Source organism: Varanus komodoensis, unplaced genomic scaffold, assembly GCF_004798865.1.
Source record: "Varanus komodoensis strain SLA01 unplaced genomic scaffold, ASM479886v1 scaffold72, whole genome shotgun sequence".
In the NCBI taxonomy this organism is placed as follows: domain Eukaryota; kingdom Metazoa; phylum Chordata; class Lepidosauria; order Squamata; family Varanidae; genus Varanus; species Varanus komodoensis.
In genome coordinates, this window is record NW_025336374.1 from 2,042,201 (window position 1) to 2,069,790 (window position 27,590).

General features: G+C 41.8%; 1 protein-coding gene across 6 annotated transcripts in view; it reads right to left on the minus strand.

Annotated features, from left to right (window-relative positions):
* PALM2AKAP2 (PALM2 and AKAP2 fusion) overlaps positions 1-27,590 on the minus strand; it is a 260,551-nt gene that overhangs the window by 224,384 nt on the left and 8,577 nt on the right. Inside the window, exon 1 of one of the 6 annotated variants that reach the window (XM_044452466.1) lies at positions 7,936-7,954. The exons of the other annotated variants lie outside the window; for them this stretch is intronic. The gene's annotated coding sequence lies outside the window, so the exon portion shown is untranslated. Of the gene's footprint in view, positions 1-7,935; positions 7,955-27,590 lie in introns of those variants that run through there. 6 annotated transcript variants of the gene reach the window in all.

Below are 27,590 nucleotides of genomic sequence, written 5' to 3' on the forward strand. Positions count from 1 at the left end.
CTAGAGTACCTGATGGACACGTGCTCAGATTCTGGTGATAGTTTAGTTGGTTCTTAGAAAGATATTCTGCCTCTCCAGGCTTTGAATTCTTTCCCACTTGCAGAGTTAAAAACCAAGTACACATCATTATAATTAAGGCTGCAATCTGATACACAATTACCAGGAAGAAATTCACTCAACTCATATTATGGTTTTCTATACAAGGTTCTCTGGGCTAGGAAGGCCTACCGTATATGCTACAAACTAAGGGCTTTGGAGGCCACCACACTTAACAAGTACAAGAAAATTCCTCACCAGCCCTCAGATCTCAGCTACTACACATCTGACATGCCAGGTTGACTCTGCAGTTGGAGTAGGCTTCACTGAGTTAAATACACCAGTGTAAAGGGAAGAGAAAAGCATATAAGTAACATGAATGCACAGGATTGCAGTGTGGAAGAATTTAGTTCAGAGATAAGCATGCCATATGAAGCCCAACCAAATTCTGCCCCACTACACCACCTGCTTCAAGGAAATGAAACCAGATTTTTTCATTGTATTCCCAATATTCCTTGCATCCAGATGTCATTTAAGCTTTGGAGGTATATCTTCCACAGCTGCATGATCTATGCTGTTTGACACCCAGCGGCCTAAAAAACTTGGGACCAGGCTATCTAGCAGACCTCCTTCCCCTGTCTACACCCAGCTGACCTAAGGCTGAATAGCATTCTCCTGGGTAGACAAAGAGCCAACCTACAATACCTTCATCTCACTGGGACTGGAGTGAGTCTCACTTTACTGGTTCATACCCAGCCTGTTAGTGTACCCAACCACTAGTTCAGGTCAGCAAAAGCTTCTCCTGTGTCTGGTGAAAATGAGTGATAGTGCTATGTGTCTCCTATACAGTGGTGACACCTCAGAAGAAGTATGACCTTTCCTTATGATTGTAGGGGGATGTGAAACAGCATGGGAGGATGAACCCTTTGGAGCCACAAAGCATGATGGACAAATGGTCCCAAGGACAAGGATCCTTGCATTACTTTCTGGAATTGGCCCTCAAAGTAAGAGTGGAACTACCACTAAGTGGTGCCTCCTGTGAAAGACCTCAGGGAGCCCAAGAACTGCTCTTGAAGAAGCCAGTTTCTGTACCCAGCAGGAGGCTTGACACCTGTTTGAAATGGATCTAGATAATTATTTTCTGCCAAGGGTGATTCACGTTGCCTGCCTAGAAGGGAACTGCTAGGTTTCTTCAAGAGCAGTGGAACTACTGCTCCCTTTCTCAGAAAGTAAATTGCAACCTCATCCATGCTAGCTTCAATAAACCACAAAAGGTAAAGTTCAAACGTACGAGGGGTGCGAACAAGTGCCTTGTTCATATCCACTAACTGAAACTCATCCAGCAAAACTGGCCCAGACAGGGCTCTAGATGTCTCAACAGTTGTCAGTGAGCTGAATCCAGTCCTGGCCATCCACTTAGTAAACTTACCTGTATGAATCTTGTAGCACCTTAAGATTTAGCAAATTTATTCTGGTATTGATTCCAAAATCTCAAGTGTGAGATGAATTTGTTATACTTTTCAGTAATCCACAATGAATGAAAAATCAGTTGAGACATCTAGAGCACTGGCTGGGCCAGTTTTGTTGAAACTTAGGTTTACTGCCATGTAATGGCCTATAGAATTCCTACTCTGGTGTCCATTTTATTATCCCAACATCTAAATAACTAGAAAAAGCAGGATAAAAATGTGAAAATTCACTCATTCTCTGGAACATTATCTGACACCCTAGAAACACAAGATGTATGACTACGCTCAACATGCTTAATTGCAAATTCTTGGTGAAATGTCTTAATGTTCTTGACACATTGAAAAGCAAGTTGCTTAATTAAAACTCACTCCCAAACTTAAACAAACAGAAGTATGATTTTGTTCCCAAAACAAACTGATCTTGATGAACTTACATCACTGAAAGAAAACACGTTCCTTCCAAAGTGTTGCCTCATCAACTCATCTTAAGAACTAAATTAATAAAAGTTTCATATAACATCAACAAACAAGTTGAACCACTGCTTACATTTAGTTATGTGTCAAACTCAAGCAGTGTGCAAAAGGTTTGCCACTTTAGCATCCTGGTATGCAAATAAATGCAGATGTTACAACCTCCTCTTCCATGACCTGTGGCAGACGACTGATGTATGTCATAAAATAAACACATCTTGCATCTTTCACAATGTTGCCTCCTTATTTTTGTCCTTGTTGAACAGGATTTAATACTCATACTGAGTATTTGTTTATTTGATTCATGTTCCATCATTTGGCCAACAAATGGTACTCAAGATGGCTGATAAAAACTGAATTAACACCAATCTTAATTAAAACATCAAATTAAAAGCAAATCAATTAAAATACAAATCAAAACATAACTATCCTTTATGTCCACCATGAAACTAGCTCTCCCTCTTCCCTGAGTAAAAAAGGAAGTTTAGTCAAAACTGTGTTATTCATATTTTCATCAATTTCAACAGCACTTGGAGAACCTGTTGCCCTGAAACACAGAAAATCATGGAAAGATAAAGCAGCATTTTAAAAAATCCTTGAATTTTACAGACTGATTACTAATAAATATGCTGAAAGCAGAGATCCAGAAATAAAGTTGCAGAATGCTGGTGCAAAGCAGAAGTGGAATTTTGATGACTGGCAGAGAATGCCTCCAATGTACTCCCCACTCCACAAAGGAGCAACGCTATTTTTAAAAGCTGCTGGCGGTCTAGGGAACCAGAAAGTGCCTCTATCAAAATATCTATAGTGGGGAAAACCAGTGTGGTATGGTACTTGGACAGGCATTCGGAGACCCTGAGAACTTTTCACTTGACCAATGTCAGGGTGACTTTGGGTCAGTCACTACTTCTAAGTGTAAACTACCTCACAGGGTTGTCATGGAGTCTAAAGGATGAGGAGCAGGAGAATTATGTGAGACCAAGAAGACCTAACTGCCAGTCATGTTGCTGTTAGAAATACGAAGCTGTCAAAAACAAAACAAAACAAAACAACAACTAAGATTTCAACACCCTGAGCAATGAATATACCAGATTTAAGGCCAGACTTTTAGGAGCTAAGCAAGCTCCACATAACTGGATGAATCTATTCTGTTATCTTGCACATTCAGATTCTTTAAATCTGAAGTTCTTTTGGTTCCATGGAAGAAATGTGCACATTTGGTCAAAGTCTTCATCAGAACACAAATGGAACAAAATTCTCACCAGTCCCTAGAAACAAATGGTCGCGTGTGAGGTGGTGGTGACGAAGGCTGGCAAATCCCTTTGGCAGATGGAATTACTGAAATCTCAGGGAGACACAGAAGAAATGTAGGCAGACTGCTAGTAACACCCATGCTGCCAAAAGAGAAGACAGTCACCAAGTGGGATTTGGAAATCAAAACATACTCCAGCCCCTGCACAGTATTCAGAGAATGTATGTGTAAGACTAGAAAACCATTTCTAATTTGTATGCATCAGAAATAAAAATCTCTAGATGTGTGTCCAGTCTTTAGACACCTGCTCTGAGAAGAAATGAAAAACAAATGTCAACATTCAAAGGTACCAGGGCCAGCACGGTATCCTTAAAATCCTCACCCTGTGTTGTTTTAGCTTCACTATCTCTAGAGACTTTCCCCATGAGAAACTCATAGAATCTTAACAGATTCACAGAATCACAGTACAGCAGAGTTCAGGAGGGTCCAACCGCCTGCTCAGTGCAGGTCTCCATGTTAATGCATCCCTAACAGCTGCCCAGCTGCATCATGAATGCGTCCAGTGTGAGACAGCCCACAACCTGGGTAATTGTCTCATTGCCGTAATGCTCCAACCTGGGACTTCTTTTTCCCTCTGAAGTTTGGCTGGAATCTTGCTTCCCTGGAAAGTGAGCCCTTTAGTCTGGGTTCTTCGCTCTGGGATAATCAAGAAAAGAACCTGGCTCTCCTCTGTGTGACAAACTTTCAAGTATTTTAAGAATGTTATAATCTCTCACCTCAGTCTACTCTACAAGGCTAAACATGCGCAAAGCTTCCAGTCTCCCTTCACTTGACTTTGTTTCCTGTCTCCTGATTATCTTTGTTGCCTTCCCCTCAACCCTTTCCAGGTTGACTGCATCTCTCTTAAACTGTGGTGCCCATAATTGCACACAGAACTCAAGACAAGGCCTAACCACTGCCGTGTAGAGAGCAATTAGTACATCACAGGATTTGAAAGTGATACTAGTATTAATGGAGCCCACAATTAGCATGTACCTTTTCAGCTGCCATGTTACATCACTGGCTCATATTCAGCTTGTGATGTACAAAATTTCAAAACTGATCTTGCTTGTAGTATTGTTGAATCATGTATCCTCCATTTGTAACTATGCATTTGGTTTCATTTTCATCAGTGATCATCCCTATTAAATTTTGTTCAGTTGTTTTCAGCCTAGTGAGAAAACCTATCAAGATGACTTTGAATTTTATGTCTCCAGGGTTATTAGCTATACAACCCAACTTTGTGTCATCTGCAAATTTGATAAGTATTCCCTGCACCTGCTGATTCAAATATTTATATTTATATGCTACCTTTTTCCTTCAAGAAACTCAAGCCAGCTTACCTAATTCTCTTCCTCCTGCTCTCCTCCTCACAACATTGTTGTAAGCCGCCCCGAGGCTTCGGCGAATGGGCGAATGGGGCGGCATAAAAATGTTTTAATAAATAAATAAATAAATAAATAAATAAAATAAGCATTAACCCTGTGAGGAAGGTTGGGCTGAGAGTCAGCTACTAGCCCAAAGTCACCCACTGAGCTTTGTGGCTGAGCAGGTTCTAGAACCCAGATCTCCTAGATCCCAGTCCAACATTCTAACCTAGAATTCTAACCTAGACCACAATTAATAAAAATCTTCAAGAGGTACCAGGGCCAACACTGTGCCGAGGACTGAACTCTGTGGTATAGCATATATTACCTCTCCCCAATTTAAGAAGCTGCCATTGATAAGCACTTTTTGAGTCTGATTCTCTAGCCAACTGTCGAACCATCTGACAGTTGTTCCATCTAGCCCACTTCAACTACTCGCTAATCAGGTTATCATGGGGAATGTTGTCAAAAGCTTTGCTGAAGTCAAGATATATTATGATCATGGCATTCACACAATCCATCAGGGAGGTTATTCCAGCAAAAAAATGAGACCAGATTAGTCTGATAGAATCAGTTCATGAGAAATCCATACTGGTTTTTAGTAATCAGTTCTTTGTCTTCAAGGTGCTTATGGATTGACTTCTTTATTGTCTGTTCCAGAATTTTCACAGGGACTGATGTCAGACTGACTGGTTTGTAGTTCATAGGTTCTTTTTCCCTTTCTTGAAGATGGGGATAACATTAACCCTTCTCTAGTCATCTGGCACTTTCCCTGTCCTCCATGATTTCTTAAAGGTAATAGAGAGTGGTTCCCATAATTTTTCTGCCAGTTCCTTTATTACTCTAGGATGAAGTTCATCAAGTCTTGACATTTTGTTCAAGTAATTAGATCTTCCTTGAAAATTTGCCTATCCATCTCCAGCTGCAATCCTGCCACTTTAGCTTGTATTTCACCTTTGCAGGATGGTGAAATACCTTCTCTGGAGAAGACTGAGCCAATGTAGGAATTCAGCAATTCTGCTTTTTGGCATCTGTTATCATTTTGCCATCCTCACTGAGTAGTTGAACCACCATTTCTTTCCAGTCTTTTACTATTCATATATCTGAATTTTTTGTTGCATCAGCTCACTAACCTCAGCTCATTCTCACCTTTAGCCTTCCCAAGACATTCCAGCAATTCTGTGTTATCTGTCTGTACTCTTCCTTTATAGCTTGGTCTTCCTTCCACTTCCTATGAATGTCCTTTTTTGTTTTCAGATCATCTCTAAGCTTTTTGAACCCACACTGCTTTTTTCTGTTGCCTTTTACTTTTTTTCTTGTTGGAATTTTAATTGCAATTTAGAATTTCCTTTAAAAAAAATCCCACCTATCTTGGACTTCTCTCATTAGAGACACTTGTCATGGGACCTTACTTATCAATGTTCTGAGTTTATTAAAATTGGCTTTCCTGAAATCCAGGGTACCCATTTGGTTACACTCAACTGTTGCTTCCTTCCACATCTTCTTCCTTTCCCCATCTCATTTTCAGGGCATTTTAGACCGTCTTCTGAATTTATTTGATCATGTGTTTGATCATATTGCAGCCAAGGGTGTGTTATGCTCTTCTCTTTTTTTTCTCTCTCCTCACTTGCAGCCTCACTTGCATGCCTGAAAAAGCCCCAAGGAGGATTTACCTCTCAACAAATGGGTTCAGACAACATAACCCACACTCACAGAAAGAGTGTGCATTGTTGTTGAAATGCAGGTTATCATATTGCCTAAATCCATCTGTGCTAACAAGCCATGGTTCATTAATTATGAACAACCCATGAAGAGAATTCATGTTTTGTTGTTGGGTTGTGAACTGTGGGTTGTTCACCATAGGTTCAGACAACACATGCAGAGAGCACAGTAACCCACATTTCAGTAGTAATCCATGGTTCAAAAAGAACCCACACTCAACTCCTTATTCATTCCTTGAGTGTAGGTTATAGTGTAATCTGAACTTACTCACAGTCCTCCTCTGGACTTCAACAACAGTGCAGGAAACCAGGAAGACTGCAGAGCACTGAATGGTATGATAAAAGACAGGTCACGGACACATCCAGGCCAGCACATAACTAGTAACAAACACATACCTCACTTATGAGGATTTCACCAACCATCTATTTTGCTATAGAAATTAGTTTTGTTTCTGCTTGCGTAAGAAGGTTTATTTATTTATTCCCATTTAAAGCTTTTATATTCCACCCTTCACAATGTCTCAGGGCAATAATACAATAAAATAAATAAGATTTAGCATATATGTGTTGTTTCAACATAGTACTATTCCAGACCAGGGCAGAATTCATCGTAGTATTTACACCCTCACTGATTCTCTGAAACCCTGCTAACGCTGTTGCACAAATGGCCTCCACCACTTGCACAACAGCAATTCCCCCACTTGCACAACAGAATGTAGTGCTTCTGGGGCAACCCTAAAGAGCATAAATGCTCATTTTTGAATGAGGCAAACTGGTAGAACTTATACATGGGAGATCCACCAACCTGCTTCCTTACATGAACTAGTATTTCTGCTCATTGCATGGCTTCCTCTAGAAAGCACTACATCTCCCCAGCCTCAGCAGAGGGTCTCACTTGTGCAATGAGTTGGCAAGCCGGGCCCGCCACTTGCAGAGAGGAAGGGCATAAAGGAATCCGTAGTGGGATAAGTATCCCATTGACTTCACCCTATGTCATAAACTTGGGGAGACTTGGAAGACCTAAGAATAGGATACAGAGACTACAAGAGGTTGGAGACAGGTATGTTGCAGAATAGATTTCAGTTACTGTATCCACAAACAGCAGCTAAGAAAGCAGCAGTGAATCTTTTCAGATGCAGAGATTATCTGCTTTTCAAAGGAGGAGAAATTAAAGCGTGGGGTAACTGATGAGTGTGCATCAATTGTTTGCATTCACTTAATTGACACAAGGAAGGATTCTTTTGTGTCTTGGGAAGGTATGTATTTGCAAGCCAGAATCACAACACAGTAATCCTGCTCTGGTATTGACAGGACAAGGTTTAAGTAAATAGACTGTGAGTTATAAGGATGCTATTACTCCATCTAATGCCGGATTCAGTTCCAGTTTGCTAACAGCAGGCCTGCTAATATGGAGCCAAAGGAGAGGCCTGGGAGAAGCAGCCACTGCTCAAAAGAGTGAATGAATACACGTTTTGAGCAGCAAGCCAGTGTGGTATAGTGATTACAGTGTTGAATGGGGTCATCTGTTTTGCAGTCCCCACTTAATCACTTGGGGGACAGTGACTAACACCCTAACCTACCTCACAGGGATGAGATGGCGAATAGGAGGTCCACGTGAGCAGCCTTGGATTTCTTTCAAGAGGAAAAAAAAGGTGAGATATAAATGTAACATGAAACAATAAGTTTGTAGACACCTGCCCGCCCCAATTCCCTTTTTGTATGAAAAGTTTTTGCACACAAGAATTTGTCACAGACACAACATGTACATCAACATGCCAGCTCCTAACTTTCCACCCACTCCAAGTATTCAACAAGGGCAGGGGGAGGAAACATGGCCTGTTCTGGTTTTCACAGGGTGACACTGAATTCTATACAGCAAAGCACACAGACTACAGTCTAAAGGCACAGCTGACTATAAATACAACTTTTAATTACTCCCCTTTTAACTAGTCTTCTTGCTAACAATCAGCTTGCTGTCATTTTTCCCTTAAAAGACAATACAGTGTTGAAACTGTGTGATGTAATTGTCATCAACAGCTGATTTTACTGAGATAATAAATGTCTGATATATCAGGTTGTGTGTATCATCAGCCTCTGTTATAAGACTGTTTTGCCTAAAAAAATCCTACTGCTGGATGCGAAATGCAGCAGCCCATCCACTGGTACAATGTGACAAAGCATACATTGGTAATGACGAAAAGTAACAAGACAGTTTAATTTATGAAAATTAAATAATGGCAAAGAGAATGTTGCTGTCCTCAATTAACTCCTGGGCATAGGATGGGAACAGCTAGTCCAGCCTTCCCCAAACTGATATCCTTTAGATATTTTCAACTTTAACTCCCAACATTTCTGACCATTGGCCATGCTGCTTAGGTTTGATGGATGCTGAAGTCCAACACTTTTGGAAGATGCTGCATTTGGGAAAGTGATGGAAAGAAGTTGCAGAAGGAAACTGCAACTGCAAGTACAAGCCTGTAATTCAGGAAGTCTGGTCCCCAGGCCCATTGTTTAATGAAATTAAACCAGGAGTGCAGAGCCAGTGTGAAGTAGTGGTTAGACAGTTGAAGTGGAGCTCAGGTGAGCCAGGTTTTAGTGTCCAATCTGCCATGAAGTTCACTAGGTGACTTTGGACCAGTCACGGACTCTCAACTTTACATGGTTGTTGTGAGGATAAAATGGAGAGAAGCATGAAGGCTACATAACACATCACTTGCAGGAAGGAAAAAGGTAGGATATAAATGTAATAATATATATTTAAAATAAACAATTAAAATGCCATCTATTTTAGATGAAAAGGTTTTGGTATCATACAAATCCTTACCCCTGACGGAAATCAAATGAACACTGAACTGCACTGTTGAAAAGAAACTTAATAAAATTTCAGAAACAACACAAAATCTCTCAAAGAGATAGCAGATACATTTAGCACCTATTAGAGAGACCTTTAGAGGTCAAGAAAAACCTTGTCTGATAAGCTAATGGCATTGTTACAAGACATTAATTTATCCTGTATGACATCAGTGGATATTGAAAAGTTTCAGCAGCCAATAGGTATGGGAGAATGTTTATTCTATACCTGGCAGTCTACTAAATGCAATAAATGAGGTAATGAACAGATATAAATTTCCAAAAGCTTGCAAGAATTGTTGTTCTTAAACATGGTAAAGTTCTAACTAAACCTGAATCCTATCAGCCAATGACTTTTCTTACTCAAAATTTCAAAATATAGACAAATATTCTTGTGAAGAGATTAATGAGTAAATACATCAGAGAGGAACAGATTGGTTTTATCATGGGAAAGAGACAATATTTGGAGACTGCTAAATTCCATTTATAGGATTAATTGTGCAAAAAAGGCATACGGGATTTTATTTTTAGATGCTGAAATTTTTTTTGATTGTATAGAATGGGATTAATTAGATCAGGTATTTTATATGTTATGTCCAGGGGAAAAATATTTAGTGGGTCAAATTAATATATACAAATCCTACTGTATTTGCCGGTAAAAAAATTCTGTGTTCAGAATTTTTTAAAGTTCCACTGAGTGACCTATCAGAGTTATCTACTATCTTCCCTCTTTTTTGCATTATTAATTGAACCTCTTGTTGAAATTATACAGCTAAAGTCAAAGTGGAAGGGAGTGAAACATGGTAGTGAAGAGTGTTAATTATATACAGAAGATATTGCATTTTTATTAAAGAATCCCGCTGCTGTTGCAGGACACCAAGTTACACCATCCCACTCAGATGGCTGTCCAGTTTCTTTTTGAATATGTATATGGATAAATGAGAAAATAATTCAGGAAGGCCAATTGCTCAAGATTTTTTGGATTAGAGAACAATCCAAGAGTAAACTCTACATTAATTATAAAGATAATTTCTAAATTCCTGTTTAGATATTAACACCATCCAATCATAGTAAAATTTATAGTCAAGTAAAGAATTAATGGGACTGCAGGTGGCGCAGTGGTTTAAACCGCTGTGCTGCTGGGCTGGTTGATCAAAAGGTTGCCAGTTCGAATCTGCACAACGGGGTGAGTTCCCGTTGCTCCGTCCCAGCTCCAGCCAACCTTGCAGTTTGAAAGCATGCAAATGCAAGTAGATAAAAAGGTACGACTTCAGTGGGCAGGTAACATCGTTCCGTGCTCTTCGGTGTTTAGTCATGCCGGCCACATGACCACGGAGACTGTCTGCGGACAAACGCTGGCTCCCTTGGCTAGGAAACGGGGATGAGCACTGCCCCCCTAGAGTCAGGCATGACTGGACTTAATGTCAAATAGAAACCTTTACCTTTAAAGAATCAATGTTTGAGATATGGTTCCAATGGAGCAAATATGTACCATGTATTTTTGTTCCATACTCAAAAGTGCATTTATTGAGCATGGTAAAGGATGAAGTTATGAAAATTGTACGTGCTGAGCTCTCTTTGGACCCATTCATAATTTTATTTGGGTATAGCTCTAACTGATGGTGTGGAAATAACTATTCATTTACTGACAGCTGCCACTATGCCAATAAGCTATAGGTGGAAGGGGTTTAATCTACCAACAGTTGGGGATTGGTATATGGTGACAGGAATTGGGAAGGGCTGATCAGGAAATTATTTATAGAAAAATAATCTATTTTATACTGGAATGATAATGTACAGGATTCAGTACAACTTTATTTGCTCTTGGGGGTAATATAACTATGTGTTTGATCACATTTATTTATTTATTGAATTTATTTGAGAGCCACCCACTAGCATCATACCATTACAATAATACATTACATAAATATATGCAAATAAAATAAGATTAGATAAAAACAATACAATTAAAATATCATAATAGCAGAGAACAAGATAAAAACACAAATTATACAATTAATTTAAAATAGAATATACTAAAAACAGTGCAATTAGTCAGAATAGTTGAAGTAGTGTCATAGGCGTGTCAAAAAAAGGAAGCTTTTTGCCAGGTGTCTAAAGCAAGGCAGCAAGGCAGGCACCTGGCGAATTTCATGAGGTAAAGCTTTCCAAAATTAGGGTGCCACCACAAAAGAGGCCCTCCTCCTTGCAGCCTCCCCCTTTGTATTCATACATTAATATATTGCATATTTTTCATTCCCCCATTACTTTTTTAAAAGAAACTTCCGGGGGGGGGGGGATCAAACCTTTCCACCGATGGCTTTAAACTGTACTGAGCTTTTGTATCTCTAATGGAAACTCTCCATGTGTTCAAGAGGATTCATACAGCCAGTCATGCCAGAATTGTGGGTTGTCACTACAGTAAGTGGAGGAAATGGGTCACCACCTGGAAAGCATCCTGTCATTGGGAAAAGAGACTGTGCGCTCCCTGTCTGGGGCTAAGCAAATTCCAGGAGTCACAGAAGTGGAAGAGCACCCTCCTCAGAGTGTCAGTGGCCTGGTATCAGCTTCTGGTACCCTAGGGCAGCCGCTAGGATGCCTATGTCACAGTGTGGCCTACCAGTGTGAACACCTGCCCCAGAATCCTGCATTAGAAACTCCATTGGGCACTACAGGGCTCTGAAGGGCATTAAAATGACATCCCCCAGACAATTTTGGGGTGCTGCTTCTTTGCCAATTCAGCCTAGGAACTTACTAGTGCAGGAATCATTGCAGGAGAAGGGACACCAGAAGCACTTTGCTCCTTAAAGCTGAAGCCTCCCCAGCAGGGTATGTAAGAAAAGACAAGGAGGGAGAGAGCTGTCAGGAATGCAGAGACGATGTGAGGCCATGGTGGCCAAGTAGCAGCCCTCAGTCCAAGCGTCTTCTTTGGGTTCATGTTTTCTTCTTAACTATCAGAAAGCAACTCCTTTATTTGGTGTGCTTTACAACACTTTTTCTTTGCTTTGCTGTTGTTTTGCTCAATACAGGTTTCTCCACTGAAGAATCATTTGTCCAAGCAGCCACTTCATTGTATAGGGCCCCTAGGCTATGGCAACCCATGAGATTTTGTTGTTATGCATGCTCATGCAGAACAACAAGAAAAACAACCTCTTGCCCATCCTTCCATCTGCATGACCAATTAAGGCTGCAAACAAAAAATCCTAATTCTCTGACTATAGCAAGTGGCTCAGTGTAGAGAACTGCCATGAAGAACAGGCCAGACAGTGAATACCCAGTCCTTCCTTTATCATAGATTCCACCACTGCATGGCACAAGTGCAGACCTGTGCTGAAAACTACTAATGATAATGGCCTCATCCTTATCCTTCCTGCTACACCCACAGTTTAATCCCTTTGGCTGAAAGCAACTACTGGGCTGGCTACTCTCCAAACTGTTTTGGTTGAGCAATAAATGAACCCATTCCTCTTGGCAAGAATTCCAGAATAGAGTATGGCACAGAGAATGAATTCCTCAATCTGCACTGAGAATGACCAAGAGGCAACTCTTTGTAGGCACCATGTGGCCTCCATCTTGCAGATGGGACAGGAAGGTGTGGGAAAAGTGGTATCGTGGCAGGCAAGGCAAGGCAAGGCAAGGCAAGGCAAGGCACTTGCTGCTCTCCCATGGTCTCATCCTGCAGCATGCTGAGTGGGCACTGAGGCAGACCAAGAGGATGCGTTGGGCCTCCTCTTAACTGTTATATGGCCCCAGAAAGGGGCAATGTTGCTGCCTGGATTCATAAGATAGGAAGAGAGGCCTAGCACTACTCAAATCACATTCTGCCAAACCGCACCAGGCCTCGGCCTGTCTGCTCTGAGCATGCTGAAGAAATGGCAACACTACAGCCTTCTGGAGAGTTGGGCACAGGAGGTGGGGAGTTCCTAGACCATTCTGCAACATCAGAATCTCAAGCATCTCTCGAATAGCCCAAAACTCATACAAAAGGAAGGCCTCATTGCTCCAACAGTGCTTCCAAGTCTACCTAATTTTTTCTTGGAGGGGATTCTGCCTCATTCCTATTTTTTCTGCAAGGCCTACATTGGAAGCATTAAGTTCAAAGCATTACATTTTGGAGTATCATGTTTTTAAAGAGCATTGCATACTTTATGTTCTCTGTGACTAATACTCACGTAGCTTCAAAAGCCACAGCATGGATTTTATCTTGTCAGATTTTCAAGGAAACTGTTAGCAATGAACAAAGTTACTACCAAAAAAACTCAAAAACAAAACCCTTCCATGCAACCCTAATTAAAATCTGATGGCTCTGTCATTACCGTGAAAGGAAGCATCCTTTGCAACTTGAACAGCAAGTAGCAAAGCCTGAGAAGTGCTACCACATTTCCTTGAAGAAACTGACACATCAGCTTCAATGAGTGTAATAAAACTGTATACAATTCTTTAAAAATGAGGGTTTTGGTGACCCATTTTCTGACTTTCAGCCATTACAAGCATTTCTACAGTGACTGACTTGAAACAGAAAATGCATACAAAGGGAGACATTGTGTCAGGTAGCATGAAGTACTAGTTCCTAAGTCATGGACCTCTGTCACCAGGTTTAGCCAGTGGCTTACTTCATGATATGATTAAGTCAGTTAAAATTAAGGTATCACTACAACCAACTGCTTTTATTGGAAGGCCACTTTGAAAAGAAGATGGTGCACAGCAGCAGACCACATCCCATCCCTGCTGGCTTGTCCCATGGTCATAGGTGCTAGTCACAGGCACAAACTCTGTAGGACTCCAGGCTGGACTTGGGTAGCATTCAAGAAGCTGGATTTTGACCCAAGGGTGTGTTGCTTGCTGCATACTAATGCAGTTGTTTTAGATGGCAGTTCTGCTTTATGCCGACAATACTGAGAGTCCAGGGGCTCAAACTGCACAAGCCTTGCGCTTACTTTTATTTGGAAACTTAAATGCACACCACGTAGCCCAACTATCAGTGGACAGCCAAAAGGGAATCCAGGTATTCCATTTAAGTATTCCATGTGGGGATGTTTGGGGGTTTTCTCTTACCTAGGACTGATTTGCTACCGGGTATAGAGAGCAACCTCCCATCTCCCATGTCAATAGCTGTTACTGCTCTTACATGACACTGTAGGACACAGTACAGAGTACAATACACAAAAATAGCAAGCCCCAACTCCATGAACGTTGTTACCTTCGCTAAACTAATAATCTACATTAGGAGGCTGGGAGACTTCGTTGCATCTGCATTTTTATATGGACCAACCTGACTCTCAGTCTCATGCTGATTGGAACACAGTTGTCCAATGAATTATACACTTCTCTGAATGTTATGCTCAGTTCTCTAAATGTTGTGCCCAGATATCAAAAAGATATTGCAAAATGTACCCAAATGCAGGATAAATTGCACACTAAAATTTAAGTGGATATTTAGGTATTGTTTTTTGTTTGAATGAGATCGTTTGCAGATTGATGTACTAACAGGACAGAACAGACGTGTAAACAAACATATGTGAAACTGACAAGAACTGGAATCAGAGTGAGGTGTCCATCCCTAACCCTACCGCACTGCATGATTAAAAATAATGAAACACCTTCTACCTCAATAAGATCATAGGGTCCAGCACAAAGAGAAACTCATGGTGTATCTTTTTTTTGCACAACCCTTTCCCCCTGCAATTAATTCAGCATGTGTGAGGCAACGTGAAAGGCATGGAAACATGTTGAGCGTGCCTTCACTTTAATCCCATTTTATGGCTTGTGCTTAAAATCTGGACCCCTTTAGAAGACATTGTTCATTTCTGTGTAATTATCCACACCAGAGGTTGGGTGAACACCAAGAAAGCCTTGACATCCAGTCCAAATACCTAATGTAGCTGTGCTGTGAATGATTATCCCAGGCACCATACTATCAGACGGAAGAAAAATTCTGCTTTATCAAATCTTTCTCCACTTTGAAACAAAATAAGCATCCAAGAAAAGTGACAGCTCAAGTCATTGTTGGGAAGGAACACAGAGAGGCCTTTGTTATTTATCACCAAAACCTAATAATCAAGTGAAGTTTGTACCCAGGGAGTTCTGCATATCTGAATAGCCAAGAATTAGGACACTGGATATTTTCTGACTCTATAAATGTAAGAAGCAAAAATTTCCCAATGTGTATGGGAAACTTTATACTGAAACTGGGTAGAAGGCCTGCTTTAGGTAGGACACTAAGTGCCAATGTATCACTCTGTATGCTGTGACAGGGGAGAATAAATTTTATCTCCAAGGTAACACTGCAATCTTGGAGCTTCAATTTCTTTCCCTGCTAGTTGAAGGGTCAACACTACAGAGTGAGGCAACCACCTCAGATGACAAATTCTGCAGGTGAAACCACTCTTCTTGCCCCACCCCCTGCCTTCCTTTCTGTGATCTTCCTCCATGAAGCTAGCTGGCAGTTCTCAGGTGAGGTCATGGATACTGTCCTATTGCCACTGTTAAAGTGGTGTTCAATTGTGAATCCTACACACTTGAGTGCATGGAATGGGGTGGTGGTACCATCTCATCCTAGTTCTCAGGCAGAAAAACATCTTGTCCTTGCCTAATTTCATCGCTAAAACTGAGATCCAAGCATTATATTTCCTTTTCTGCTTTTCCATTATATAGCCTGTTTGGGGCGGGGGGGGGGGCACACTATGATATAATGAAACATCAGAAATACACAAAGGAAAGAGGGTGTTCTTGTTTTGTTCCCTTCAGAAATAATACCCCATTTCCCTGCTCTTAAAAACAAACACACATGCCAAAAGTACCATTTGGATGTAGAAATTTAATGAGAGGGTCTTCTCTTTCTCTGAAGATCCTATGAACAGTTGTAAATAGGAAATGATAAGTGCACAATAAAGGTATGCTTTCCATTTACTGTTTTAGTCCATCAAGCTCAGTATTGTCTGCATTGACTGGAAGCAGTTCCCCAGGGTTTCAGAGAGGGGCTTGGTCTGACTACAGGGACATCTAGTTTAGCATTTTGTTCACATGGTGAGACCAACCAGCCACCCATGGAAAATCCACAAGCAGGACATGAGCATAACAACACCCTCTGCCCATGTTTCCCAGCAACTGCTGCACATAGGCATACTGCCTCTGATACTGGTGGCAGCAGGTAGGCCTTCTGCCTGGAAAGCATGTGTTCTGTGGCTAAATTATGTCCCTTCCCAAGTGATTTATGTGGCTAGGACTGGATTTCAGATTGACATCCACCCCCACACCGTGTCTGATCTCCCAAGTTCTGCACCACACTGGCTTTCCCAAGTGTGTACTGCAAGTGGGTTGAATGGGCCAGGGGTCAGGTGTGTATGCTAGGCTGGGGCCATGAACAACCATGTTCCAGTGCAAATCTGGAGCATGTACTTTCGAAACCAGGTCCCATCACCTGGAGCTGGACACCTGAAGCCCAGAAGGTTGAAGATCCTCCCTTGTGGACAAGATAGAAGAACGGGCCATAAGCATTTATTGGGGGGGGGTGTCATTTGATTAAATGCATTTTATGGAGTTCATAAGCAGATTAATCAATTAGACAACCCCCTCCCCAACTTTATTATTTTTATGTATGTGTGACAGCAAACGGCATCTCAGAAGAAGCATTCCTTCCTATCTGATTGAGAGGGAATGGCCCTTTAAAAAAGCCAGCTATCACTTTTCATACTGAAAACACTTCCATTTAAAACTAATTAATAAACTCTACTGTCTCAGTAATCAGCAGAACCTTTTTAAAAGCTCAAAACAATGCATCCTTGATTCACAGGCTTCATATTGAAGCCCTAGTATTTATACGAGGAGGGCCAATCTGGAGTCTCCATATTGTTCGCCTGGGCTAAGTGTTAAACTATGCAGTTATCTGTTCAAGCCCTGGCATTCGCAAGAGGTCCAAATCCAATAGTTCTCTCATGTACTGGGACTTTCCCCTTCCCTCTTTCTCCCTGGAGCCCCTAACACCCCCACAATCTCTTCTGTCCCTCCACCAATAAAATTTGAGGACATGCAGGGGGCTGCAGGGGAAGGATTTGCTGCTCTATGTTCTGCTGATGGAAGTGATTCCAGCTTCAGGATGGAATACCTGGATAATGCCCAATGCAGTGCAAATTTTGGCACTGGCTGACTAGATAGTTAAAAATGGCTCTGTAGAGGTGATTTAATAACTGTTCTAATTGGTTGATTCTATCTATTGCACAGTGTGGTCTGATGAAGAGAAGTCACAAGTTGGCAGGAGGTAGACCTGAGCCCGTAAGGCAACACTAATTAAGCAGGAATTATCAACATAGTAGAATGATATGTGATAGTGCTGTTACATATTTTAGCTTGCTTTCTTAAATGAGGGAAGGCAAGCCTGCTATAGCATCCACTGAATCACTGTTTTTTCTGACAACGGAAGTCTGCCATTAATTGGTATTAGAAAGAAATTATTGATTTTGTTCCAGCGGCACACTGACTTGAGAGCTTCCGATTTTGCTTGCACTAGTGACCAGGCACCTGTATTTTAAAACAGATGAACTATTTTATCTGTAGGAGAGCTAGGCTCAGCTTTATGTTGTTGGCACATCTTTAAGCAAGCAAGATAATATTTATTATGTGTCTCTGACAACCAGAGGCTGCCTAAAAGACATTCAAGAGAACTACTAGACCCACGCATTGGTAACTTCCCGACTAGATTTCTGTAACACGTTCTACGTGGGGCTTCCCTTGAAGACGGTCCAGATACTTCAATTGGTGCAAAACAGAGCTGCCAGGTTGCTGATGGGGACTGGGCGTTGTTCTCATATAACCCCAGTTCTCCGTCAGCTTCACTGGCTCCCTATTGAAGTCCGGGCCCAATTCAAGGTGTTGGTTATGACCTATAAAGCCCTTAACGGCTTGGGACCTGGTTATCTAAAGGAACGTCTGCGTCCATATATGCCCGCCCGCCCCCTATGATCAGCAGCGGATGCCCTTCTCCGGGAACCCTCCGTGAAGGATATTAGGAGGGTGAGTACCCGGAGGAGGGCCTTTTCCACGGTGGCACCCCACCTATGGAATGCGCTCCCCAGAGAGGTCCGCCTGGCACCATCATTATTTGCTTTTCGGTGCCAGGCGAAGACCTTTTTATTTAAAAGTTATTTTAACTGTTAATTTATTATTATTGTATTTATAGATTTTAATATATAGCCGAGATGGTACCAGTTTTTAAATTATTGCTTGTATTTTATGTATGTTGTGAGCCGCCCAGAGGCTTTGTTGCGATGGGGGCGGCATAGAAATGTTTAAAATAAATAAGTAAATAAGTAAATACTTGTGAACTCAACTCAGTCCACTTCTGAACCTTGAGGTAAGAACCAGATTTCTGCTCCTTGGAATGAAAACACACATCTACAAGACTCACAAGTAATGGTCAAAGGTCTATCCTTGAATGCACTCAAGCTAACACAGTGAAAAGAGAAGTATACTTTATATAAGTCAGATATAACCTTTGTCCCTTATAATTGCTGAAGCAAAATAGTTAATTGAACAAAGCAGCTTTTGTTTTTTAAGTAAAGGGATTTGTCTGCTTATTTATTATATCCCACCTTTTTATTTTTTAAAGAACTCAAAGTGGCTGACATCATTCTCCTCCTCCTGCTCTCACTCTTATCCCCACAACACTCTTGTGAGGTAGGTTGATCTGAGAATCTGTGACTGGCCCAAAGTCACCCAGTTGGCTCCATGGCTGAGTCACCCAGTCCTGTACTCTTAACTACTACATCACATTGGCGTTCATGCATTGCTACTATACAAAGCCTTTTAATTGTGTCTAATAAGAGTCATTGTGCAAGTTGAACTGGTGAGTTGAAGAACCAGTGAACATAACAAGAACCTTGCTGAATCAATCGCAGGGTCTGTCAAATCCAGCATTCTGTTCACAACAGTGGCCAACCAGCTGCCTGTGAGCTGCCTGCAGGTAGCACCACACAATGCTGCTCATATCCTGAGCGACTTCTGAGCTGGCATGGATAGGACTGCATGGTTTCTATTCAGCTGTTCAAAACATTTGAATGCAGTGTTTCAACAAAAATGCTGTAGACATAGAAAAAAGTTATGATCTCCTTCCTAATGCAAAGATGCAGGGAGATAGTGACTTGGCAAAGGCTGCTTGGTGAGTTCATGGTTGAGGACCAAAAGTGGTCCCAGGGACTTCTTGTTGACACCAGAAAAAAGTAACACTTTTTTGTACCTGCTCAGGTTCAAATGAGTTATTTAGTGCATTGAAACTCAGACTTTTACATTTTGCATTCTGTGTTTTGCTCAGTCTTTGTGGCAGTTCACTTCTCCTTCACAACTAGCCATGTCTCCAATCTTGTGGTAGTGCCCAGTTTCTCAACTCCCAAAAGTACAAGAAAAGGCTACCTGGAATATATGAAAAGGCCTTGCCTCCAAAGTATGCCAGCTTGTAAGTCAGTAGTTCTCAGAGACAGAATGAAAGAACTAAAGTTCTTTGCTCCAGTTTCAGATCAGTCAAAGAAAGAAGAAAGCAGCCTTGAATACTATGTTTTTTGGACAGATGTTAATGCCATGTGAACGTCAGGCTTCAAATTATGAACTTCTCTTTCCATAGCTACTTTTCCTGTAAGCAGCCAAAATGTAAAGAGAACGGGAAAGAGAGAGAGAAATAAGTGGGGGGGGGGATAAAAATTGTACTTGAGACAGACAATGGGACCCTTGTTCTCATACGTAAATGAAATACAGCTGCCTTACAGCTGTGCCATTCTGCTCGGTAAACCAAAGCACCAGACAGAATGCAAGTCACTCCTAACCACTATGAGGCTCGGCAGTTCCAAGTGGCCCACTGGGCTCTCCTGTGACCAATGAATAAACTATTTGGTCCCTCACACTTGAAAAACTTCAGGCCCAAAAATACACAGCCAAGCTTCCAGACAGTCTGCCAGCAGAAAGGATTTGGCTGCCACAATTTTCTCGACTCAAAAAAACAAAAAAACAAAACAAACTAATGGGCTGGTGATTTCAGTGTCAACGACTTCAAAAACCTCTCAAGGAGGAAAAGGAGATGTTAATTTATTAAGACATTCCCCATGTCCATGACAGTGGTGCTGTTTCTTTTCTGCCCTAGCTTCATTAGGCACATGTACACTTGTTTCTGTGGGTTTCAGAGAATCTATGCAGTGACCTTAACACTGAATAAAAAGTTATTTTGCCTAGTTTACAAGAGCACACATCATGTCTGAGTTTGGATATATGCTCAGTTATGGTTTACACTTTCGTGAACAAATCTCCGAATTCTGAGCTTCCTCTATCCCTCTCCTCCTGCTCCTGAATGGAGAAACTAGTCTTGACTATAGAATAGGGCAGGGGTTTCCAAGCTTTTTTGGTTTGGTGGGCACATTTGGAATGTTTATGTATTGATTATATTTATGTCCCACCCTTTTCCTTCCAAGGAACTCAAGGCAGCTTGCATAATTCTCCTCCTCCTCCTCTCAGTTTTAGCCTCACAACAACAACCCTGTGAGGAAGGTTGGGCTGAGAGTCTGTGACTGGCCCAAAGTCACCCCATAGGCTCCATGGCTGAGTGGGGCCTAGAAGCAAGATAGCCTGTGTCCCAGGCCAGCACCCTTCTCCACCACACCACACCAGCATTCAGTGTCATTGGCCCTCTCATCATGGGCCTGGCTTTCCCATTCAAAAGATGGCTGCCATGGTGGCCACAGTTAGTTACAAACCAGACATTTCCCACAAGGCAAAGTCTTGAGGCTAATAGAAAAGTTATCTGTTAAGAACCTAAACGCAAGGCAGTAGCGGCCAGGTCCAAAACACAAGGTCTGTTTTGAACCCAAATCAAGAAACTGCTGGATGGTAGCACCTCAGTGTAGCATGCCAGCCTTCCAGTTTTGTCTGTTTTTTAATGTTTTAAATAACAACATAAAAATCAGGAGGAACAAGAAGCTAGTGAGCACCAAGCGAGGCATGTCTGTGGCCATGTGGCTAGGCTGGAAGAGAAATGAGAAGGAAGAAAGTAACTGCAGCTCAGCATTATGCCTGTACACAGCCCTTATCTCATCAATTAGTGGGTCAGCTTCGTTATTAACCATTCTGTGTGTGTTGGCAGGGGAGAGAGGAAGAAGGCGATTAACTCTAAGTTAAGTACATCAGAAGTTAGCAGTCAAGGCAGCCCACCAAGAACCAGAGCAGCATGCTAATACAGAAGCCATAGACAAAGCTTTTGACGTACACAGCACATATTATCTCAAGCACCCCTCTTTAGCAGCATGCATCCTGTTCAGACATTCACTTGAATATGATGACTTAACGTGTATGCTAGGAAGGGACCATGCATGCTGCCCTCTCTCTCTGCATCTGTTTTAAAATGGCAAGGTATGAACAGGAGCCTTGCTTGCTTTCCCTTGAATGTGAGGCCAACTCTAGGTGTGACAGGAACCCTGATAAGGCAGGAGAAAGGCTGTCAGGTGGAGAAGCAGGAAAAAGTTAGGAAAGTCTGGGGAATTTGTATGCTTGTGCATATATGCAGTTCACAACATGGCCATCTAAAAGGGGTCCCTGTAAGAGCACTAAGTCTAGGGTTTAAAATTACTTACCTGTGCCATTGCACGTAATTTGAGTCTCTCTACTTCCTGGTTCATGGTAACCGTTGTTGGCCAAATTTGCAGGTCACAACTAACCTTGGTTTCTGAGAACCAGGAAGTGGGGTTCAATCAGAGCATGCAAGCAGGCAAGGATAAACTTGTGATAATCAACCAATCCATGGAGGCCAGGCCATAGCTGGGCTATAAACTCTCTAGATGCAGACCTATGCAAATTTAGATAGAAATAAAAGCCTACAACTCCCAGTGTGCCTTTGGTCTACACTGTATATGCCTTAAACCTCTTTTTCTTCCCTTTTCAACTGATACTGAAGTAGCAGTTCTGTTCTATTCACAGCAATAGACATCCACATAGTAAAGCATGTGATGGAGTTCCCTGTCTTTAAAATCCATTAGTGTTCCCTGCTGCTGACTATTTCATACTGGCAATAAACACAGCTGGTTTGTCTTGTAGTTAAATTGATCCTGAGTGTAGACACGGTTCTATAGAAAAAGGGGGACTTGCTACCTTGTACGCTCCGTTATGCAAGTTGCTCTCAAATTCTCCAATTGCTTTAACAGCAGAAAAGCTTTTAATGTGGCCAGTATCACCCTTGTAATAACCTCTCACTCCAATGAACGTGCACCACTTCGTTTTTTCCCCTCCTGAGCAAGAAATTACCTGTTTACATGAACATTGTACCCGAACAATATCCATCATGCAAAGTCCTACACATAGGTTCTTAAGAGCTCAGAACAAATGCTTTAAAAACACTCTGGTTTTATTCTGATTGCAGAAGACAGGCTATTATAATACTACAACAGACTGCAGCACGAACTTTTCAAGCAAAACCCTGAAAAAGCTCTTAATAAGATTTGGCAAGACCAGGGTGATTTTATTCTCTTTAAATGGAAGGTACTAGCAAAGTGTTGGGAAAGGTGTTAAGCACCACACCCTGTCTGATGCTTCTTTCTGAATCTTCCCCCACTCCCAACACCCTCACGCGCACATGCACATGCGCGCGCGCACACACACACACACAGAGAGAGAGAGAGAGAGAGAGAGAGAGAGAGAGAGAGAGAAATGCAGATTCTTTGCAGATGTTCTTTCCAGGTTGGTATTTGTCCCTGAACGTGAAGATCAGCTTGGAATTGCTGGAAAGGCCCTTACGTCATACACACCTCCCAAAGATGCATAGTCCAGTAGGACGCCCTGGCAAAGAACCCCTTACACACCTCCACCTGTGTCTTGCTCTGCCCTAGAAAAAGGCAGAAGCGAGGAGAAGCAGGAGACACCATGCCCTGTTCACTCACTCTGTCCTTGTCCAGCAAGCAAGTAGAAGCAAAGATGAGAAAGAGGAGGAGGAGCAAGAGCAGCTGGTGACTATGGTGGGGAGAAGGTGGACTTACTGAGGGGGGACCCCATGGGGCCCCTAATTCTTGTAGTCTGCCAAGCAGACACACTAGGACTTGACTAGCTTCAAAAGATCTTCCTACCTGAAATGGGCACTTGGCACTTGGAAATGCAGAACAACACTAGTGCCCACAGGGCACTTCATTTCTAACAGATCTTTTTCTGCCAAGTCAGAACACTTGGGGATATTTGGATTCCTAAGGTAAGAAATCAAGTCCAGGCTCTTTAGAAAAGTAACCGTATAGTATCTGGAACTGTATTGGCATGACATAATCTGATCAGTGATTTAAAAGAAATATATTTCAAAGTGCACAAAGGCATTTGCCAAAAAGGCCAAGGATATTCACGTTCCATTCTGAGTTGACCTCAAAGGAAGGCTTTGACAGACTACATTAGAGGCTCCTTCCATGCACAAACACAAAGGCCTTTTATTTATTTTAGACAAGGAAATTCTAAATTCTCACAAGGCAAAAATAAACTTGCCTATGACACGGGGTCAGAAATTAAACATGAGAAGCAGGAAATGGTTTAAAGTAATAGATCTCACAGTTCTAGATTTACAACAAGGGTGGGACTGCATCCATGAGCTGGTTAGGAAAGCTACCTTTTGGTTTAAAACATCCTGGCCCACTGCAGAGTGAAATGGGCTGGATTGCTCTAAAGCTGACTGGTAACAGATAGCAGTGAAAAGAACAAAGAGGCAAAGCAGCAAGGCAAACTCAAGTGGTTAAGGGAAGGACTTAGGACTGAATCTGATGATTTGGACCAAGCCTAGAAGATTATGGGAGGTTTGAGGCAGAATTAGGCAGACAAGGAACTCAGACAGGTAGAGAACCCAGGTGGGGCATTGTTATGGAATTGAAAGGATCAGTAAACTTGCTTTTCAAACACCAATACCTTCTAATATTTCAGTTTAAAAAATAACCCACGGGGTTAGTATGTTAAAGATTTTTACACTGCTGCTGGCTTTTGCTTTGGTTTTTACTTTACTTTCATTTTATTTCAATTGTTGTTATGTTTTTACAGCATGTCTTATAAAGAGATTGCAATTTATATTTTTATGTGTTCTGTGAGTCAGCCAGAACACTTTGGTTATTGGGTGGTATAAAAATGTAATACATTAATTTTTAAAAATAGCAAAAAGTGACCCTAACAAAAAGTGGTTTTCCTGGTTAGTTGGGGGTCTTAGGCTTAGCTGATCAATGGCTGTACTTCAATTCATGCCCTACCTTTGGCACAGCCTTCTCCAACTGTAAAATAGGGTTAATATGGTGGCTTTCTTCATACCAGTTTTGAAAGGATGAACTCAAAGAAGGTTGCCATATGCCCTCCAAGCACAAAATGTCGTATCAACAATGACTAATTAAAAATTGCGGATTTTGAATTCTGTATCTGTGGTACCATCCAACATTCTCTTAAAACCTTGTACCCTCCAGAGGTTTGGAACTACAGATCTCAGCATTCCTGACCATTTGGCTGCTGGCTGGGGCTGATGGGAGTTGAAGTCTAAAAGATGTGGCAGGCAGCATGTGAGAGAAGGCTGTTCTAATGGCTTAACGTTTAGCGAACATGGTAGTGGCTGGAACTGTGCATAGTAAAGGTCTTCAGCCCAGAGGAAAATGAAACTAGGATTTTCCTCATGCCTCTAACTAACTGCAGAATTACCCCGAAAGGTCATGCAGCTGTGCACTCTTATGTTCATAACATGAGTGCTTTGTCACTGAAGTCTTAGCAACCTTTAAATCTATTGCTTCACATAGTAAACTGCTGGAATGCCAGTCTTTCTAATGCCAAGCGAAAAATATTGCAGCAGCTCAGTTCTCCAGGAAGGAAAGAGGATCAATAACCAATCGAACAATCTTGTTCCATGCCTTACTCCAGTGCAGCTCTTGTGTGTGGCCCTGGCCAGGCATGCCATGGCTTGGCACTTTTTAAGCCCTCCTTTGTAAATACAGACCTTTGGAAATGAATTCTTACCTAAAATCAAATGCATTTTAGTGCTGAAAGATGCTCAAATGTTGTTGTCATGGGAAACAGTAGAAGCTGAGACAGGGTACTCTCTGATGCACTTAAGTATCAGCTACTGCCAAGCTGCATATCAATGTTGATTATGGTATTTTGGCTATTTTCCAGCTTCAATTAGCAGGCTGGTATTTATAATTTTTATAGTGCCCAGTAGATCCTGGACTTAACCGTCCTAAGGGTGCCTATGAAAGTTGTGTTTCATATGGACATGTTGTGTTACTGCCATTGTGAAGCACAACTAGCATTTCTCTTTTCCTCATCCCCAGCTACCATCCCATGCTTGAGCACTCCTTCATTCTACATTCTTGATCCTTCAGAGCCAAAACAAACAACCCCCTCTTTGTTTTCAAACCCAACTGCTTTCGGCAAGAATACTGCACATCATGCCAAGTGCTCTTGAGATGCTCAGTTTTGTATTCTCACTTAAGCAACAACACCACCGTGACTACAACAATAAAACAGGAGTTGGTTAGGAGAGACAAAAGAAAGTCCTTTCCCACATAGTGGAACTCTGGGATGGCTTTAAAAGGGGACTGAAAAGATTCATGAGGGAAGAGGCTATCAGTGGCTACTAGCCTTGGTGGGTACGTGCTACCTCCTTCACCAGAGGCAGCATGCCTGCACACACCACTTGCTGGGAAGCTTGGGCAGACAGAGGTCTTGCACCCATCCTGTCTGAGCCATCCTGTGGCCGGTTGGTTAGCCACTGTGTGAATGAAGTGCTGGACTAGATGAACCCTTGACCTGATTCAGCATGGTTGTTCATGTGTTCCTGTGTTCTGCTGGCCCAATGCTAAAAACATTTATTTGGCAATAAGCTCCATGTTCTGTTAGAAAAGGTTAACGTGTAAATAACATTACTGACGTTATTGTAACAGGCCAAGAGGTGACCAGGATAAGCCCTCCTGGATCTCAGTCTGCTCATACCAATTGCTGGTCCAGGTGCTGCTGCCAGTTCTGCTGGCAGCTACTGCATGCCCTGTCTCTGTGGGCAGGCACTGGGGCGGCTCTCTGAGCTCTGAGGTCCAGACCTAGCTGCACCACTGATAACACCATCAATGGATGTGGTGCTTTACACAGAAGAGGACAGTTTCCTGCTCTGAGGAGCTTAAACTCCACGCAGGGGAAATGGTATGGAAGCCATCTTGGCCCATAAGCATTTCTGGAATGGAGGCAGTTATCAGGCTATTGGTTCTTAATGCACCCCAGCTTGAAGGACAAATTATTCTAGCAGGAATGCTTATTTTGTGGCCCTTGGGAGCCTTAAAGTAGAAGCCTTGTTATGTCTGCAGCCAGGCTGGTGCAGAACATTAGTTGAAGGAGCCAGTGCCATGTTTGGTTCTAAGAATGTGTGACCTGAACTGTGTGGCCTCTGTGATGATATTAGTGCTAATAATCCTTTAAGGAAGCAATTTGGAGTGAGATACATGATGTTTTTGACAACTAACAGCAGATGACCAGGTCTTATTTCATGTTTTGTACTTGCATGTCTATGCATTTATTACATTTTTTTATTGCCCAACAGCCAAAGCTCTCTGGGCAGCTCAAGCATTTTATTATATAAAAAATATGCATCAATGTGCCTAAAGGGTACACTTGTGTAAAATCTGGTACATGTTTCTTTCAAATCCATGGTAATATAGGAAACACCAGGGATCTTGCATGCAAGCATTTTCAAACCAACCAGAGACTAAGAACAGTGGCATCTAAAAATGCCTTGCCCTGAATTTTAAAATCAGCAGGTAAACTTTAAAATCAGCAACCTTTTGCAATATGGGAATAAACATTATCTGCTCTTATCCACAGGGCATGTCACTGTTAGAGAGACAGCAATGGGTGTTAGTCAAAACACTGAGGATAAATGGGAGAACCAGACCTTGCACTTAAAACAGTTAAAGGTTAGGTCTCTTTCAGGTTGCTTTGTTATGACTTTAGTAACACACACATAGTTCTAGAGACAGAAATATAACTTAACAGGAGGACAAACCTTTTATTTTGAACGGGAAATTCTGTATGACTCAGCCTACAACTTACAGGGGTGTCATTTAGAGAAGACAGAGTCTTGTGTCTCAATATATACTGTTGCTTTGGTTTTTAAAGTAGTCTTGAATATATCTAAGAAAAGACTGATAAGCCTGGCTTCCGACTCTTAATTTCAATAGTGAAATGGCCCACTGTAGCATTTCAGTATTAACTGATGACCAGCACCAGTGTTCTGCCTTCCCCATCCTGGCCTACGAATTTCATCATTCCCATGCTGTCTGATATCCACTGTCTTTGCAGTATTCTTTTGAAGAAAGGCAGTCTATATATTTCTGTCTTCATCTATACAAATTCAAGTGTGATGGGACTGCCA